General features: G+C 49.8%; 1 protein-coding gene across 2 annotated transcripts in view; it reads right to left on the bottom strand.

Annotated features, from left to right (window-relative positions):
• Nucleotides 1–16,721, bottom strand: part of LOC138286661 (astacin-like metalloendopeptidase) — a 518,669-nt gene that overhangs the window by 163,737 nt on the left and 338,211 nt on the right. The gene's annotated exons all lie outside the window — the stretch shown is intronic.

The raw sequence follows: 16,721 nt of genomic DNA, 5'->3' as shown, positions 1-16,721 counted from the left end.
AAACATCTCAATAAAAGGAACTATGCTTGAATTTTTGATTTAACATGTGCCAAAATGTATCCAATTTACCATGCATTATCGTAAAACCTGATTTGACCATAATTTACATAAAAACTTAACTTATTCTAGAAAAACATTATGAATCTAATATTTAAAATGTCTTATTATGGGACGAGTCATTTGGGGCCTTGCATTGCCTTCCAGCCATTTAATAAAAGACAGAGGCCTAACCCAGTTTACATTACCCTGCACCGATTTCCCAAGCTAAATAGGTACGGGATAACATAGGCTATTGTGCCTGTGCCAACTGTAGGTGCATTGATAGACGTAATTTCCATGCTTCCAAGATATAAGTTGAGACCTTTGTCACAATGTATTTCTCATCTGAACGCATACATAGCGCTTCCGCCTCCTTGCACTTCCTAACTCCGAAAGTTCTGAAAAGTGGACGAAGGTACAATTTACGGAGTCTGAGCGTAAAGTGACATAGTAAAAGGAAATGGGAAAGTGTTTCCGGACCACCATGAAGGCATGGACAACATTCTAAACTACCCGGAGGAGCGGATTGCCATCTGTTGACCACCGCTGTCACTGGTAGTGTGCCCATACGGAATTTAAAGTAGAGAGCCCTTTTTTCCTCCGGATAAATACTGTCTATGAATATTGCTGGTTTAAGCTCTTGGTTAAACAAAATATACCGCTTGAATAAAGGGCTAAATGACTCGCACATAATCTCTGTCTTTCGCTCCCAATATGCCTTTTTTATGACAGCAAGACTAGGCCTTCCGATTTTTTCAGGATGGAGCCAAAAGTCATCCTGGCCGATAGCAGCCAGGATAGTTGAAATATGTTTGAACCAGGGCAGTTTCTGATGGTTTTGCAGCTTCATGATATCCTTAAGTACGTCTCTGAATGGTTTGAGAGCCTCTTTTGTCCAAATACGGATCCAGTATCTTACTGGAGCCAGAGCGATGTAGTCCTCAACCTTTCTCATCTGTAGATCAATTCTTATTGCGTTCATTGGTGTAGCATTACCTAGACAAAGTAATTGGCGTAAAAATTTGTTCTCGGTTACTTGTATTGATGGAATCTTTCTGAATCCCCAGATCTCTGCGCTGTAAAGTGCTGCGGCTCTTGCTTTTGTTTTGTATGCAAGCAGCGCGGAGCTCACGGAGTGATTGCCTGTAGCCTTTGCAAATCTGAGTACTGCTCCGGCTTGTTGGGCCAAGGAAATTCTGCTTTTGTAGATTTGTGGTTTCCATGTCTGTTTTTCATCTAATCTGCAGCCCAGGTAATCATAGGAGGCCACTCGGGCCAAAGGCTTATTATTTACCCTAAAAGTCGATTGCAACGTCTGTTTTTGGTTGAGAATCATAAACTTTGTTTTCCCCTCATTGATTACCATGCTCCTTGAGGTACAGAAAGATTCGAAGCCCCTAATTAGACCATGCATTGCTATCTCTGTTCTTGCCAGTAATACGGCGTCATCAGCAAAGAGCAAGATAGGTATACTTTCATTGGCTAGTTTTTGGCACGTCCAGATTTAATTCCTTCAAAACTTGACTTACTTTATTTATATAACAATTGAATAAGGTTGGGGCCAAAACGCAGCCTTGTTTTACACCTCGCTCAATTGGAATTTTGGCCGTATAATCATTTCTCGTAGAATATCTGACCCTGGCAGTGTTTCCTGTATGCAATAGGACAACTCAAAAGCAGTATTCCTACGTGCCAGTAGTTGGTGCTGTGTGACTCCGCTTCAGCATCATCCCACTCTAGAAGTGGCGAAGGGAGCCACATATAAACATCACCCACGCATGCTGACATCAGTTCCTTTCTTTCAGGTCCTTCAGGTATGGATCCGCAGCTCTGCCCCTTCCTTATTCACTTTGTGAAGATATTTCTTCCAAAATGTCTCCAGTGTGCAAGGAATGTCACCCCCAGAAAATAACAGGGTTTAAGAATTGCAGTGGCTGTCGCAAGCAGATGTCTGTGACACATCCCCACGAGGTTTGCCTTTGGTGCTTGGGTTCCTCGTACAACTTCTAGACTTGTGACGACTCTGCCCAGATTAACCCTAAAGTCACCTGAGTAGCTGAGGCAAAGATCTATGTGGTGAAATACAAAAAGACTTTGCTCTGGTCCCACTCCAGGTCACAATCATAAGTGAGGACTTGCTCCCACTCCCAAAGTCGTTCCTGTGGCAGTTTTTCCTTGTGGACAAAATCGCCAGGTAAATCCAAGTCACTCTTGTTCTACAGAGAACGTACCAGGGCATCACTGTGCCTCTATGTCTCTCTCCTGTTCCAACGAGGAGCAGAGGCCATCCCTGGTCCCAATGTACCCTAAGCTCCAGGGTCCATCAGAAATGTTGCAGCAGGTTATAGCCTTTCAAAAGATGCCATACTGTGCATCTTTGGAATGCTTCCGGCTCCGTTTGGTGCACATTTGGGCCCCATTCAGGTTACTGCCAGCAGGTTCCCCCTCAATGGCACCTGGGACCCTTGAAGCCGCTTTTGATTCTGTACTGGCATTCAGACTGGCACCGCAATCCATGCTGGTCTCTTAGGCGTCAACGCCAGTACCAATGTCACAAGCGGCAAAGGAAGACATACAACTCATCTTAGTGTCTGACTCCAAGCCGGCATCGCCTCAACCGAGATCACATGCAGATCTTGATGTGCTGCAGCCTCTACTGAATCCATCTGCCTCAGACATGATTCCAACTTTTTTTTTTTAACATGTTTTTATTAGTTTTGCAAAAGAGCCATACATTGTATTGCATACAAAAGTCATTGATAGCAATTTGTTATTGGTTACAGTCTCTCGTTAGGTTCTCCCATGTTAAAGTCTATATATAACAAACAACTAAGATCTGAGAACTTGTGTGCACTCCCCGGTCTGCTAAATCTGCCCAGTATTTCCGGAGTTTGTCGCCATGTAGGTTGAAGCGTACTGTCGCGACAAGGTTCTGTTGCCGCTATTGACGGGGGCCCTTGCCGCCACACGGGGGGGCAGAGGAGACAGGGGGGGGAGCAAGGTGGGAGAATGTGGCACAATGGATCACTGCGCTGGTGTCTATTGGCTGAGTGTGCAGGCCTTTTGGCGCTGTTGGCATATGTGCGTTGGGAGGTCTAATGTGCTATCAGTGTTGGCGAGGCATTGATGGCGGATATGTATGCTTCCCCGGATGTAGTATTGCCTTACTGCCGGGGCTGGGCCCGTGACCTTCCAGTTGAGTGCAGCTGTCTGTGGTTCAGGGGGGTCTTTCATAATTCTTGGCTTCTAGCCTGGATACTAAAACGCCCCAGGCCTCGCAGCCCGCTTGTCGCAGTCCCCTACGTGCTAGTTTTGTTAATACCTGGTGTTCACGCGAGCCCAGCGAAGCGTGAGGGCAAGCCAGGCTTTTAAGTCAGGTGTATTGCGAGCCTTCCAGTTCATTGCTATCAATCTTTTGTACATTACATACGCTAGATCTACAAACCTGTGCAAGTGTTTATTTCTTTTCGTCCTTGTCCTGAGACCAAGTAGACAGGATTTGGGATTCGTGTCCAGGTTGAGCCCCGTCATTTCCGCTAAAGCTGTGACCACCCCTGCCCATTCCCCCCGTAGCCGCGGGCACTCCCAGACCATGTGGTAGAACTGTGCTGCTGGTGTTTTGCATCTGGGACAGGCTGGGTCCGCCCCGGGGAACATACGTTTAATCCTGGCTGGCGCCAGGTATGTCTGATGTAGATAATTAAACTGTGTATATCGGAATCTGGGGTTTCTTGATACCTCACGTGTGTGACTCAAAGCTTTTGGCCATTCTGTCCCTGAGATCGGGGAGGGCAATACGATGTTCCATCTCTCCCAAGCTTTCTGCAGGTTGACTTCCGGGGGTCTGTTCAGAAGTTTATATAGGCTTGAGACTGCTTTTCCCTGGAGGTCCCAGTTCAGCATGTGATGCAGGGTGGCTGAGATATTTGGCTCTGCGTCACCAGATGCCCATGTTTTCCTGATTGCGTGACATATCGCGTGATATGCCAGGAATTGCCCCGGATTGATCTCTGTAAGGGCCTGTATCGCTTCAAAGGTCATTAATTTTCCTTCCTCGAAACAGTCTCCTACTGCATTTATGCCCGCATCTGACCAAATTGTGGGTGAATGTGAGCCGGCTTCCACCCATCCGGGGAGCCGTTCTAATGGGAGAAGCGGTGAGTAGGGAAGTTTTTTGACTCCCTTTTGGATATACTTCTTCCAGTGTGCGTGTGCCGCTGTCATCAATGGATTTTTGCATGTGTTTTTGGTTTGCTTATCCAACAGCCATACTAGTGGAGGAGCACCTTGGAGTCGAGATTGCAGCCAAGTAATTTCTGCTGAGCTGGGCCTATGAAGCCAATTTAAGATCCACTGCAGCTGTGCGGCCGCAGAGTAGAGCTCAAAATTTGGGGCGCTCAGTCCGCCCATTGCCACCGGATGATACAGCGTGGTAAGTGCGACCGCCTTCTGCCCTTGCCCCACACCAATTGTAGTAGGATGGAATTCAAGCTAACGAAAAAGCTTTTAGGAATAATTATCGGTAGGGCCGCAAAGTAATACAACAGTCTTGGTAATATCAGCATGTTTGCTATAGCTACTTTACCCAGTGGTGGGAGTGGTAATTTATTCCAAAAGCGTACTGCGCTCTTTACAGAGGACACCGCTTTCCCCAGGTTTCCATCCCTTAGGTCTTCCGCATTATGGTAGACGTTGATCCCTAGCTATTTAAATGTATCGAAGCACCATTTTAGGTTGCCTGGCGGGGCAGACTCTTGCCTCGCAGGGGGCCAGCTGGTCAGTGGGAATATACAGGATTTCCCCCAGTTAACTATTAGACCGGATACCCTACCGAACTCAGACAGCAATGACATCACCGGGGGCAGCAACTCCTCCACTCTGCGTATGTATATCAAGGCATCATCTGCATATAATGATATGGAGTGGATAGTACCATTCCTTGACACCCCCATTCTTCTTTTTTGGCACGGACACGTGCGGCTAGTGGTTCCATTGCTAAGGCAAATAGGAGGGGGGATAGGGGGCATCTCTGTCTTGTTCCCCTGCTAATCGGAAAGCTCTCTGATATTACTCCTCCCGTCTTCACCCTGGCCTGTGGGGCGGTGTACAGAATGCGTACCCAGCTTGTGAATTTTGGACCGATACCCATTAACTGCATGGTGGCAAACAGAAAGTCCCATTCTAATGTATCAAACGCTTTTTCTATGTCAAGCGATATCACCGCTTCCATCGAATGCGGTCAGGGGGTGTCACCTATTACACTTAGCAGCCTCCGGATATTTAGGAAGGTGTTACGTTTCGGGATGAGTTCTGGTCCTCGTGTACCAGGATATGCATGTAAGGAGCTAATCTGTTAGCCAGGATTTTGCCAAGTATCTTGCAGTCTAGATTTAACAGTGAGAGAGGCCTGTAGGACCGGACGTCAGTGGGGTCGCGCCCCTGCTTTGGAAGGACCACTATCATTGCCTCCCTCATTGTGGGGGGCAGGATACCGTTGATCCCTGCTTCTTCGAACGCTTTTAGGAGATGTGTGTTAAGGTGTGTCACGAAAGTGGAGTAGTAGTCTGATGGCAGGCCATCTGTCCCTGGGGCTTTATTCCTAGGTAATTGTTCAAGGGCCTTATTAAGTTCCCCTAATGTGATGGGGGTTTCTAGTGTCTCTCTATCGGTGTGCATTAGTTGGGGCAGGGGAGAGTCTGCCAGAAAGGACTCGAGCTGTTGGAGGGAGCATGATGTGCTTTTGGTGTATAATTGTGTATAATATTCCCTGAACGCATCATTTATTTTTACCTGCGTGGTAGCCATTGCGCCTGCGCCTACTCCTATCGCCCCGATTGGAGGGCACCGCCGGTCCTCCCGCAGTAGCCATGCGAGCAGCCTGCCAGATCTGTCGCCTTCCGCCTGTAGCCTAGCCAAGTGGTGTTTGTAATCATGAAGGCGTAATGTGGCATCAGCATTTGCGTGTTCCACGCGCGTATCCTTTAGCGCCGTGTATGGCGTTTCATTGCGGGCAACTGCGTTTTCTAGTGCTCTTAGTTTCTTCTCCAGCTTGCTGACCTCTGCGTGGAGAGTGCGTCTCACCCCCCATGTGGTGGAAATACAATGTCCGCGGATCACCACTTTATGCACGTCCCACTCCATTGCTCTTGATTTTGTGGTGCCGGTATTTAATTCCCAGTGTTGTTTTAGCGCTGTTCTCAGTGTGTCTGTAAATGCAGGGTTGTGTAAGGCTTCCGCTTGTAGCCTCCACGTTGGGATAGCCTGGCGCTTCCTGCCCCAATCCAAAATTATTTTAAGCGGTGAATGATCTGATAGTGTCTTGGCTAGGTATTCTATTCCGCTGGTCGCTGTGCAGATCTCCTGGGTGCCCCACATCAAATCTATCCTGGTATGTACCTTATGTGGTGCTGAATAGAATGAATATTCCCTGTGTTGTGGGTGTTTCATGTGCCATATGTCATGGAGGTTCATGTTACTAGCCCATATTGACAGTGGGCGACTGGGGTGTCTAATAACTGTTGAATGTGTGGGGGGATTTGACCTGTCCAATGCTGGATCCGGCATGCAGTTGAAGTCTCCACCCCACATGGCGGGTGCTTCGGGATTCGTTAATAACGCTGGAGTGAGTGTGCACAGGAAATCAGGCAGCGCGCTATTAGGGGCATATACCCCTATAATTGACAATTGTTTGCCATCCAGCTTACCCTCCACTACCACATACCTGCCCTCCTGATTTATCTTGTGTGATGTTTGGATAAAGGGGACATTCCCTGCTATCCATATGAGGACCCCCCTCGCGAAGGTTGAATAGTATGTGCCCACAATTTGTCCTCCCCATTTACTGTGTAGGTCCTGCAAGTCTGGGTCCCGCAGGTGGGTTTCTTGTAGGATTGCAATATGTGTGCCATGACGTTTGAGTCGTGTATACACCCTGGACCTTTTGCCTGGAGTCCCCAGTCCCCTAACATTCCAGGTGACTATGTCATATGTGTTTGTGCTGTAGGTTATAGATTGGGCCATGTTCAATTTGTGAGTGTGTGACTTGCTCTCTGCTCCCCGGGAATGCCCATTGGGTCTCCTCCGCCCCCATCACCCCCGCGGGCGGGCCCCCTACCTCCGGACGCATATCTTGTGTTGTGAGCAGACCGGTAGTGCACAAACTGGTAATTACCCTCTTTCCCTCCCCAACTGAATCCCAACCCCAACTGTGAACTTGCAACAAGCTACACACCCAATTTAGTTGCGAGCTGAAGTGTATCCATATGGATGTCTGCGGGGGAGCAATGATTCTATCCGGATGCGGCTCTTTTTAGGGGCTCGCGTCCTTCTGCAGACATGGTCTGCGAGTGGATTGGGGCTCTCCCAGGGCACGGCCATCCGCCCCCGCTCTACGCCGCCAACTGCGCGCAATATTGATAAAGGAATTATCTCCAGAAGCAAATGTGTAAGGATATATAAGTTCAGGTGATGTAACCACCCACTTCGAGTGGGGGTCGCAAAGTTCAATTCTGTACTCCGGCTGTGGCGGTTGGTCCCCCTGGGGGGAAGGTTCGGTGGTGCTTATTCAGAGTGTGTCTGCGGACCTGGGGGTGAGCTCCGGGCCCCTCAGTGCCTCCGTTAATGTGGAGTCCGAGCTGATCGAGTCAGACTCCGAGCCTTCCTCTGGATGGGTCCTGAGAGTCTCAAAGGAATTCTGTGTTAGTAGGGGGGTTTCTTTAAGAGCCCTGGCTCTCTCCTCTGCAGCCTGTTCCACCGTGGGTGGACCCCTGGGGTGCCTCTTGGATCGTTTCCGTGATTTTGTCGTTGACCAGTTCTTGTCGGTGCCGGCTGCCTCGTGGGGGTGGGCGATGCCTTTGGCATGTATCCACGTCCAGGCATCTTCCGGTGAGGTGAACACATGGGTGCGTTCATCTGTTAGTACACGTAATTTAGCGGGGAACATTAGTGCGTATTTTATGTCATGTTCACGGAGGCGTTGTTTAACTTGGGTGAAGGAGTTACGTTGCCTTTGCACTTCCTGAGTGAAGTCTGGATAAGCATGGACAGTCGAGTCCTCGTACCTGTATGGGCCTTTGCTGCGGAACTGTTGAAGTATCGCATCACGGTCTCTGAAGTTTAGGAACCTGGCTATCAGCGGTCTCGGAGGTTGACCTGGTGCCGGGGGGCATCCGGAAATCCTGTATGCTCTTTCCACTGAAAATAATTTGGATGGGGCTCCGTTCAGGACCTTTAATTAACCAGTGTTCCAGCAGGAGCTCTGAGTTTTGATCCGGTGATTTTTCAGGAAAACCGAGAAACCGTATGTTGTTGCGGCGGGATCTGCCCTCCGCCTCCTCCGCTCTTCTGAGCAGTGACTTTACTTCTGCATCTAGGCGGAGAATTTGTTTTTGGTTATCCGCTACCGTGGGGGCCAGTTCACTGAGCGCCACCTCCGTTGTCTTCACTTTATCGGATAATTTGCCATGGTCTACTCTGAGGATGTTCAGATCTTGCGACACCGTATCTATCCTGGTCTCCAGTGAGGTTTTAGTGTCCATGATTGCCTGTAGTACTTTCTCAAATTGCGAGGAGTGGGCCAGGAGCGTCGATTCCAACGACTGCAGGGAGGGCGTATGTTGCTGATCGCCAGGTGCCTGGCCATGCGTGTTCCGATCCTGTTTTTTAGCTGATTTGGGCCTTCCGGCCATTTTGACTTATCTGTTGTGGCCTGGTTCCACCTGCAATTACGCGCTCACCCACGTTCTCTGGGCTATTCAAGCAAGGAGGGCGTATGTATCCCCGCGGGACCACGGCAGTGTGCACTTCGGTTTTTGAGGTTCCGGCCCTGCTGGTGATCCTCCAGGTGAGATCTTATTCAGGAGATCTGGGACCTCCCGTCGCTAGGTCCGCACGCGTGCTTCGGGCCCCCGGCCGGCAGCCAACTCCAGGCCCTGGGTCCTCTGTCGGTATGGAGTGGAGGAGTGACGTTCCCGAGTGTGTTCGCTTGTTATGATTCGGGCTCGCACAGTTCTTTAAGCACTGTTCCGCGCTGTGGTGCAGGTCGGCGCCTTTTAACAGGGGATATAGCTTGGCCTGATCCAGTCCGGCCCTGCTTGTACCCCGTCTGTGGTGATCTCGGTGTCTAGCTGCAGGCCCAGGGTCTTCTCCAGGGATGGGCGCACCGCGCCATCAGTCATGGGGTAGGGAGGCACTCCCAGGGGCCACCGACAGGATTCATCCCCCGTCCTCCGTCCCCCCTCATGGATGGGAGGGGGTATTCAGTGCAAGAAGAAGGCGATGGCTCCCAGTCCCCTCCGTGGCGGTCCCCTCAGCCGCCGTGCACCCGCCTCGCCGTCCAGTACTCCAGATTTTGTGCGGGTCCCCGCCTCAGAGGGAGACGGCGCCAGCGGCCTCCTAGAAAGGGCGCGTCATTTGCGGCCGGGTTCACTGCCACCCGGCAGGCCTCGCGATCGTTTAGAACAGCTGGGGGGTCCAGGGAGCGGGTCCCACCCCGCTCCCGAGGCGCCTTCACCCCTGGCTTGTTATTGTGGTCCCACAGGGCCTTTCGCGGAGGGGGAAGCGCGTCCCTCCGCCTGTCTGTAGCCGTGGAGGGGGCACCTGCCCGGGGCTCCTGAAGCTCCCGCCGATAGTCCTGCGCTGCTCCTCGGGGCCCCCCACACCTGGAGGGGTGGGGAAACTCCGGCAGCCGAGAGACGGGCGGGGAAGGGGGGGGAATGCCCGGGACGATGTGAAGGCAGAATATGGGCTTATCGCCCTCGCGAGGTGGGCCGCTCCTGTTTCCGCGCACCCACCTCTCATTCAGGCTCCAGGGCAGTGTCCCGGCCGTCACGGCCGACAAGATGGCGGCCGCAGCTCCCCGTTGCAGGTCGCTCCGCGGCAGCCTCTCCTCCCGGCCGCCCGATCACCTCCAAAGCCGTCGGCGAGGGGGGAGCGACCCCAGAAGCGGATCCCACCTCCAGGATGCGGCAGCGGCGCCCCAGGAGCGCCCCGCAGATATTCCTTGGCGAGCCCGAGACGGAGCGCTTGATTAAGCGTCCTTCTCGGTCGCCATCTTGGCTCCTCCCCGACATGATTCCAACTTTACATCAATTTTTTGGGGCAGACTCTGTCAGAACTAGCCAGATGGAGATGGGAAGGAGTTTACCTCACTTTATGACAACTGGTACATGGACCTTCAAGATGCTAGTTCACTTGATACCTCACCCGATACTGGGTTTGTTCCCCCATTCCCCTGTACAAACAATACAGGAAAGAAAGCACTTATTTTGCTAAAGGAGGGCAGCTGACAGGGAGCCAAAATGCAGATAAATTTCACAAGCGTATGGTCTCCTCAGCCAGCTTTGCCTTGAGGTTGTTTAACACAAACTGTTTACTAGGTTCCAACACCCACGCATTATGGGACATTCTGTATGAGATCTACCTGCAGTCCTAAAAGACTTTTGGGCTTCCTTAACGCAAACCATTCAAGATAGTCAGGATGCGGCTACATTTGTCAGCTGTCTTTTTCTCGGTAGGGCTATGGCAACCAGCTTGGTGCTTCTATGCAACACCTGGGTTAGGTCCTGTGGATTCTCCAGAGAAGTCTTTGATGGATATGCCTTTTGTTGGTTCACAACTGTCTGGTGCGAAGACAGCTTTTGCCTCAGAGTGTTTATGGAGAGTCGGGGCACAGCAAGCTATCTGGGCGTTCAGCTACATTTAGGCAATCCACCAACACTTTTGCCCTTTTTTGGGATATGCCACTGTCTGGCTCCACCATCCAAGCAGCAGGCCACCCAGATCTTTCAAGGTGAGGGCTGGCGGAACGAACAGAAAATGACCTGGTCACTAGGGGCAGGCTTGGCTCAGTCTTCTTTACCTCTGGGCCTGACACCCTAACCCTTTTGGTGTGCCCTTACCAGTGCATCACCATCGTCTAGGAGTCAGGATCCGATCAGCCTCTTTCTGCAGAGTTGGCAACATATTACATCTGAAAACTCGGTCCTACAGATTGTCCACAGTTGTTAAGCCCTGCTATTCCCTTTTGACCCACAGCATCTGCCACCTATATCAGACTGTTTCGTGGAGGATCACATCAGCTTTATGCCAGGAAGTGCCAGGCCAAATGAGCCACAGAAAGGGTATCAGCCTCAGCAGTAGGAACTGGGTGCTACTTTCTTATGCTGAAGAAGGACAGATGCCTCTGGCCTATCACAGATCTTCAACCCCAATGCCTTCTTGCTTTCCTGCGCAAGTACAAATTCAAAAGGTCTCACCCTGGCTGCGGTTCTCTCTGATTTGTGTCCCAAAGACTGGATGGTAGCTTTGGATGTACAGGACACTTATTTTCACATCCCTGCCCTCAACTCCACAGGCGCTACATGTGGTTGAAGGTGGGCCACAAGCACTTTAAGTCTGCTGTTCTCTCTTTTGGCCTGACCAGTGCATTTTGAGTGTTCATAGAGGTTATGGCAGTGGTCGCTGCTGACCTTTGGAGGTGAGGGGAACCAGTCTTCTCCTACTTCGACACCTGTCTTTTGAAGGTGGCTTCCACACGGTTAGACGTGGACCACCTCTACACATCTTTAAACCTCTTCACTTCCGTGGGATCTCAAACAACCTGCCAGAGTTACACCTCACTCCTACAAAGCCTCTACATAATCTATCTCATCCTGAATACGGGGCTCTATTGAACGTTTTCCCCAGACCAACGAGTCCCGGACATTTGGGCTGTGATACCAATGTTTCAGCCCCTGTCCTGGGTCTCAGTGAGAATGGCTCTAAGGCTTCTTAGCCTACTAGTCTCCTGCCTCCTGATCACAAATCTTAGTGGGCCCAGCATCAAGGGAAGCTGTTAGATTCCATCCAAGTGTCGGAAGAGACTGCAAATGACCTGAAGTAGTGGCTGATCCACTGCAGTTGAACAAGGGTCACACCCATCTCCCTGCCCCACCTGGAGTTGATGGTTGTGACATATGCATAGCTAATGAGTTGCAGAAGTCCTCTGAAAGAGGTGGTGATCATAGGTCTCTGGCGGAGCTCTGCCTCCACATCAGTTTGCTGAAGTTACAGGCAAGTTGCTTAGTGTTGAAGGCCTTCCTGTCCAACATCAAGAGACAGCTGATGCAGATTATCATGGACAACACCGTGGTCATGTGGTACTGCAACAAGCAGGGCAGGGAGGAGTCCGGGGTCATATGACAAGAGACTTTACCCTCTGAAGCTGGCTGAATTGTCAGGGGATTTCATTGGTGGTACACCACCTGGCAGGATCTTTAAACACGAAGGCCGACAAACTCAGCTGGTGGCACCTAGCAAATAACAAATGGCAGTTACACCAGAAAGTGCCACAGGGCATTGACCAACAATTGGGAGAACTCAGGCTCAATGTCTCAACAAGAGCAAGCAAGTCAGCATTTTTGTGCACTGGAGTTCCCAGCTGTTGCTCATTGAGACACGATCAGTGAAGAGTGGACACCGGCATGCCCTCTCGCTGCTACCTCTCCTGTCCCAAGTTCTGTGGAAGATCAGTCATTTAGGTGGCTCTAGATAGAGTAGATAGAGCAGTAGCCAAAACGTACGAGCTTGCACAGCATTCTCTGATCAGACTGCAGGTGAACCTCCTGTCGCAGCAAGAGGACCAGCAGGAGTTCAGGGTCCTGCACCGCAGCCTGTGTAAACTGCACCTTCATCTGTAAAGATTGAACAGCAACAGTTGACCTCCTTCACTCTTCCTCCTGAGGTCATCAATTTAATTCTGGCAGGTAGGCACATTTGAATGAACTTTGTGGCTCTGTGTTGTCCCCACCAGTTAGACCGATTGCAGGCGAAATTGTCAGGGTCTTACTCTGGATACAGTTAGTGAATTTCGGGCACTTTTGGTATTGCCTCCCTATACCACCATTTTTCCCAACAAATTGGTGTTAAGGATTCAAGCTGTGTTCCTACCCAAGGTGGTAATGCCTTTTCATGTCTGACAAGCCATCAGCCTCCTGACAGTCTTCACTCTGCCTTATCCCTCAAAGGTTGAAAGAAGATCCCATCTTTTGGATCCCAAGACAGTACTCAGTTTTTGCATTTGATTGCCCTAAAAAAGCTTGGGTGGACGAGCAGCTCTTTGTGGCTCTTTGTAGGATTCTCTGGGGTGATAAAGGGCAAGATGGTGCACAAATTGACCATCTCTCAATGGATGGTCCTCTGTATTAAGATCTGCTACACAATGGCTAGGAAACAGCTTCCAGAAGGCCTAAGGACTCAGTCTACCAGGGCCAAGGCTGCTACCACTTCCTTGGCACATGGAGTGACTGTCTTGGATATCTGTCAGACAGCTATGTGGGCGGCACCAGTGCCTCAACAGGCAGGTCGGTTGAGATGGCCGTTTCTCTTGCTCGGGTCTTTATGACTTTTTAGTTTGAGCCATTCCACAGACCCACCACCTTGGGGTCTATTTACAAGGTGACAAACCTGAGGTTAGAAGTGTCCATTAGAGTATTAACTTTGGCAGCGCTCTTTTTGGTGGATACTCTATCTAAATGAAGATCCCTCACTACCCTCCCAGCTCCCTAATCTGTGGAATGGTCTTGTGCGAGGATGGCAAATTTATGACGCTGAATAGCAATATCGTGGTTTCAAAGAACTGTCTTTTATTGGTTCTTGAAACAGTTTATACGATGAGTAATATGTACAAAGTTTATGGAATAGTAGTAGGTCCTCTTGGCTCGTCCTTCTTCTTCCTTCCCAGGCCTCGCGGGGAGCATGGAAACAAGAAAATAAATAGATACGGTAAGTGGGGAGGTTTGTTAAGGCTTAACTGTTCTCGTCTTTCCCTTTTCTCCCTCACTCTCTTTGTCCCTGCCTCCGCTGTCTTCTTATTGTCTTACTTCTTTTCGCCTGTGTTGTCCCTCTTCCGACTCTCCTGCCAGACTTCCTTCCTGCCTGTTTCCTTGCGTCCTGCTTTTCTTGCTTATGTACTGTTTTCCGTCTTTCTCCTTCTTTTTCTCTCTCTCTCTCTCTCTCGTTTATTCGGTTAGTGTACTTAATCGTAAATCTCTTCCTGTGTATGCTCTATCTTCTTGGTATCGTATTTCCTATATTTCTCTTCCCTTTCTTTTCTGTATCTGAATGACTGCTAGTGTTTTCTTGCCCCGTCCCCTTTTCCCCGCCGTGCTCCCCATCCCAAGTGCCCGTTCGCCCTCTCCTTTTTTTTCCCTCTCCCTTCTGTCCCTTCCTCTTCCCCGCTCCTCACTTCCCGCCTCCCTTCCCCGTTTCCGTCTCCGTACCTGGAGATGCCACACTTCTCCGGAAGCGTGGCGGCGTATAAGCGGGCTCCCCGGGCCAGCTGTCTCCAAATCTCCTCTTTGATACTCCAGCTCCCGTCGGCTCCGTCTTCCGGCCGTCCTCCTCCTCGATGGTGGTTTCCTCGTCCTCTTGTTCCTCCTTTGGCGCTCGTATGTCTCCACTCCCTCTCGCCTTTCTCTGCGATCTCTCTGACGCTCCGCTTTTAACCCGCAGTTGGTCCCGCGGTTGCCATAAGTGACCAATCAAATCGCCGGGGTCTACAGTATGCACCAGGTCGTGTGTGGCAGAGTCAGCACAAGTAAGAGAACTGTGTGGGTCGGAATGGAGCGACCCATCACAGACACTCCCCCTAGAGAGCATCTGTAGACGACGCTCATCCGAAGGACATCTGGAGAGAAAGTCAACATTGGCCATGAGACGTCCCGGAGAATGAAACACCTGAAACGAAAAGGGTTGTAAGGAAAGAAACCATCTCAGGACTCTAGGATTCGTATCCTTATGACGAGACAGCCAAGTGAGTGGGGCATGATCAGTCAGGAGGGTGAAAGGACGGCCACTGAGATAATACCGGAGAGACTCAATGGCCCACTTAATGGCGAGACATTCTTTCTCAATAGTGGGATATGGACGCTCACGGGGAAGAAGTTTCCTACTGATAAACAGAACCGGGTGAACCGACCCATCAGTTTGGGTTTGTGATAACACTGCCCCTAGACCAACATCAGAAGCGTCGGTTTGTAAGATAAAAGGACGACCAAAATCCGGGCAGCACAACACAGGGTTGGTAGCCAAGGCCTCCTTAAGCCTCAAAAAACTGTGCATACCTGCTTCTGGTAAGGAGGAGAATGTTTTAGGAGACCCATTCTTCAGCAGATTTGTAAGAGGCTCAGCTATGGTCGAAAACCCAGGAATAAACCGCCTGTAGTAGCCGACGAGCCCAAGGAACGAGCGTATTTCTTTTTTTGACTTAGGTGCTGGAATCTGTTTTATGGCTGTAATCTTTTCAATTTGAGGGTAGACTTTTCCTTGTCCTAAGACATACCCCAGGTATTTGATTGATGTACAGCCTAACATACATTTTTCAGGATTGGCAGTTAAGTGAGCTTCCCTCAGTGTCTGTAGTACTGTTGATAAATGTTGGAGGTGGTCAGTCCATGAGTCGCTAAATATTACAATGTCATCTAAGTAGGCTGAGGCATAGGAGCGATGGGGTCTTAAAATCATATCCATTAGCCGTTGAAAGGTAGCAGGGGCTCCGTGTAGTCCAAAAGGGAGAACTGTAAACTGATATAACCCAGAGGGTGCTGAAAATGCGGTCTTTTCCCTGTCTGTTTCTTTTAAGGGGATCTGCCAATATCCTTTTGTGAGATCTAAAGTAGACATGAACTTGGCATGCCCTATTCTCTCCAACAGTTCGTCGATGCGAGGCATAGGGTAAGCGTCAAAATAGGTGAGCTCATTCACCTTCCGATAATCTACACAGAAGCGCGTGGTTCCATCTGGCTTGGGTACTAACACTATAGGGGAACACCAGGGACTACTGGATGGTTCAATAATCCCGGATTGTAACATTTTAGTAACTTCCTGTTCGATTACAGCTTTCTTGGCTTCCGGAATCCTATAGGGTCTTTGTCTTACAACTGCCTCGCTCTTGGTTCTGATACTATGTTCGGTTAAATTAGTGTGGCCAGGGTGTCGGGAGAATACATCTGCATAGGTGGTAAGTATTCGATAGAGAGAGGTTTGATAACTGTCAGCAAGAGAGGTATTGATCCGGGGTTTATCATCTCCTTCATTGGGGAAAAAGGAAAGAGCGGGATAAGGAATGTCTTCTATCTGCTCTGTCACGATATGTTGGATTTTATGGCTATGCTCAGTTCCTTGCCATTTTTTTAACAAGTTTATATGATAGATTTGTTCTTTTTGGGGTCGATGGGGAAGAGCCAACCGGTATGTTGTTGGGTTGATTTGTTCTAACACTTCATATGGTCCTTGCCATCGGGCTAACAATTTATTCTCACTACTGGGGAGAAGGATTAGAGCCTTATCTCCCACCTTAAGAGTACGAAACACACTTTTAGCATCATAATTCTTCTTTTGCCTGTCTTGGGCTTCTCTTAAATTCTCATGGGCTCTATCCCATACAGCCTGTAGATTCTCTTTTAAGTCTTTAGTATAGGTCAGTAGATCCTTTATGTCCTCATCTCTTTCCTCCCATTGTTCTACCAACATATCAAGGAGGGTTCGAGGAGGTCTACCAAATAACATCTCAAAAGGACTATGTCCAAGGGAAGCCTGGATATGTGTACGTATGGCATATAATACGAGTGGTAGTTTTTTCTCCCAGTCTCTTCCGTCCTCTGCCACGCTCTTCCTAAGTAACGACTTGATGGTCCGATTATATC

This window comes from Pleurodeles waltl, chromosome 3_2 (genome assembly GCF_031143425.1).
Source record: "Pleurodeles waltl isolate 20211129_DDA chromosome 3_2, aPleWal1.hap1.20221129, whole genome shotgun sequence".
NCBI classification, from domain to species: Eukaryota; Metazoa; Chordata; class Amphibia; order Caudata; family Salamandridae; genus Pleurodeles; species Pleurodeles waltl.
This window is presented reverse-complemented; position numbering and strand designations above follow the sequence as displayed.